Raw genomic sequence first — 3,293 nt, 5'->3', positions numbered from 1 at the left:
CCGAAAGACAGTTACGTTAGTCCAGTAATAAAGTACTTGTTGTTCTTTTTTAACTTTTTTTTCTGGGTAAGTATCTTTATAAGCATCACTGTTATCCGTCTTCGTGATACTTATATTAATTATTATTTATAGTAATACTTATGAGTTATACGGTACGGTTATAACTTAGTTATACTTATACTTATAGTCCCACCCCGTCACTCGCAGCTAGGGCCTGCATACCTCCCATCATCCCAACTCCCATTGGTTGATACAAATCCAGAGAGACGGGATACCAGAGAAGTTTTGCCGAAAGGAGATGTTGATCCTAACGGCCTAAGCGCTGAGCGCAGATATTGCGCGCAGTTCCACGGCAAGGCGCACGCGATCGCGGGAACGTCCTACGACAGTATGCAGCACTGGCAGCTATGGATCCGTGCGCCGAATGCATAGACAGGCGCACGGATCCATAGCTGCCAACGAACAGTCCGCAATTTTAGCGGGGGACACAGAGGGCAGACATTTGGGACGTGGGAGGAACTCGCGACTTACATGAAGGGTCGTACAGATGGGGGGGCGAGAGCGAAGCTTTTGATTTCGCCGTGGTTCCATTTCCATGTGGTCTTAGGCGTTTTCACTATAAGTTCCAAACATAAAAAGTTCCAAACATAAGAAAAATCGGACCATTATTTAATGGAAAATTTGATAAAATAGTGATACGAAATAGTACTCGGATTGTGCGCCCAGTTACCTCTTTCAAACCATACGCTGTTTAAGAATCGCCATTTGTTGCATTTCCCCGGGGCTCCGCCCACTTTAAAAATAGTGCTAGCATTGTGGCAGTGGTATCGTAATTGTGTACGAACGAGTTAGTATTTTGATTTTCGATTTTCGATAACAGCAGGCGAAAGTGCAGCATATGAATACAGCTTACTGCATTAGCATTATATATAGTATCTAATGATTTCCTGACAGCTTCTTTTTCTATATATAAACAATTAATACATTATCTGGCATCTCTATCATCTATGTGACCTTGCCTTATATCATATGCACCCCTAGTCCGCAAATGCAGACGTTATAACTCCGCTTTGCTAATGTGAGGGTGCGGGTTTAACATCACCCCCATTACTGGGGTCTGCGTCGGCTCGGACTAATGCACCCCTACCACTACAATCTCCCACTGCCATTGTCATTGTCAGTATCAGGAACTAGCTAGAGTAAATTGCTTGCTATATAAGCAAGGGTTGTCTAGTATAGGAGTATTCTAATCCTAGCAAAGACCATTTCTTGGAGCTAGTAGTACTACTAGCTCTAAAGTACTATACTATATACAGGGTTCTCCAAGCTTTTTCACTATAGCATGGCGGGTGCTGCCTTTACGGTCCTAGAACTTTGCGAATTGCCGAAGGCGGTTTGCGTGCTAGGGGGGTCCGGGAGCTATGATATTTAGCATGGCGGCTATGATATTTAGAGTGGCGGGTGCATTTTAGGATGGCGGGGCTCGACGATAGCCTGGCGGGCCGCCAGGCTATAACTGCTCTTGGAGAACCCTGATATAGTATTAGTACTAGTAGTAGTAGCTCTAGTACTATAGTAGTAATAATGCCACGGGGATACGGAGGACACGTCCCCCCCCCCCACTTTTTGAAGGGTGGGGGACACACTATCAAATGTCCCCCTCCCCCCAGTTTTTTGAACATGCATGTGGTCCTACATAATTATCATGGCATGTTTTTTATCGTTGATGTTATCACATTCGATTTATCACATATAACATTCGATTTATCACATATAACATTCGATTTATCACATATAATATTCGATTTATTGCATATAACATTTGATTTATCGCATATAATATTTGATTATTTAATCATATGTTATATGCAATAAATCGACAATAATTCCTTGTTTTAAATGTTCACATTATTTGATTTTATATCAGAAAAGATAATCAAACCATTCGATCCTGGCATCAAACCATTCGATCCTGGCATCAAACCATTCGGTTTTGATGATTCGATTCCAGAATCGAATGGTTCGATTCGCAGATCGAATGATTTGATTCCAAAATCGAACGATTCGATTCCAGAATTAAATGGTTCGATTCGCAGATCGAATGATTCGATTCCAGAATCAAATCATTTGATTCCAGAATCGAATCATTCGATCTGCGAATCGAATCATTCGATCCTGAAATTTTTACCGGACCACGTTTCCGACTCATAGCGCCATCTATCAACAACTTGAGCAAAACGGCACTAGTTCAACTTTGGAGCATTTTTACATTATGATCATTAATATATTTCTATAAGTATTATAGCTCATAATAAGCAGAATATATAAAATAATAATGTTACAATCTATTCTTAGCACTTCGAGTTGACAATGGGTAGTTTTGAACAATGTTTATGTTCAAAACACCACACCGGCAAACCACCGCGAAAATGGCACATATTCGTTTTGTGTCTAGTCAACTTTGATTAACTCGTCCCGCTATATGCAAGCACCTAGAAAAACAATCTTGTGCTTCTTTTAAAGGCCAGAAATAGGAGAATAGAGTGCTGAGTGAATAAAATTATATCGTTTAATACCCGTGGAGTTGCCGTGTTATTTATACTTTAATGGCAAATCTCGTTTGATAAACGGTTAGTCGGAAAAAAACAATTCAAAACAAAGGTAACCCGGTAATTACTTGGAAGCCATGCGCATAGATACATGTACTACGCTATACTATTCGGTTATTTTATGGTTTGGTATGAATGAAACGTTTCCCAAATGTTCGTAAAACGTTTCTAATAAAGTTATATTTATGTTATTTAAAAACGTACTCCCTCCCTCCCTCACCACCTTCTCCCCCTCCTCCTCCGTCACCTCCTCCCCCTCCTCCTCCTCCCCACCTTCTCCCCTTCCTTTACCTCCTCCCCCTTCTTCCCCTGCTCCTTCTCCGCCACCTCCTCTCCCTTCTTCTCTACCAGCTTCTCCCCCTCCTCTACTTCCTCCACATTCTCCAAATCTCCTCTACCGCCTCCACCTTCTCCCGCCATCTTCTACATCCTTCCTCTTCTACCTTCTCCCTCTCCTCTACTTCCTCTCTCCCCTATCTCCCCACTCCTCGTCCTCCTCCATCACATTCTCCACCTCCTCTACCTCCTCCCTCCTCTACCTCCCCCTCTCTTTCTCCACCACTTTCTCCCCCTCCTCTACCTCCTCCGTCTTCTCCCACCATCCTCTACCTACTCCCTCTTCTACCTTCTCCCTCTCCTCTACTTCCTCTCTCCCCTATCTCCCCACTCCTCGTCCTCCTCCAT

At 42.8% G+C, this 3,293-nt stretch overlaps 1 protein-coding gene across 1 annotated transcript in view; it reads left to right on the top strand.

The window, feature by feature from the left end:
- Window positions 1-14: 14 nt before the first annotated feature.
- The window catches only part of LOC106804702 (tetraspanin-33-like), a 16,842-nt gene continuing 13,563 nt past the window's right edge, over window positions 15-3,293 (top strand). The window contains exon 1 of the mRNA XM_014805995.1: window positions 15-66. The gene's annotated coding sequence lies outside the window, so the exon portion shown is untranslated. The remainder of the gene's footprint in view (window positions 67-3,293) is intronic.

Source organism: Priapulus caudatus, unplaced genomic scaffold, assembly GCF_000485595.1.
Source record: "Priapulus caudatus unplaced genomic scaffold, Priapulus_caudatus-5.0.1 Scaffold5, whole genome shotgun sequence".
Lineage (NCBI taxonomy): Eukaryota > Metazoa > Priapulida > Priapulimorpha > Priapulimorphida > Priapulidae > Priapulus > Priapulus caudatus.
Note: the sequence above shows the minus strand (reverse complement) of the source record. Positions and strands in the feature narration are given on the sequence as shown.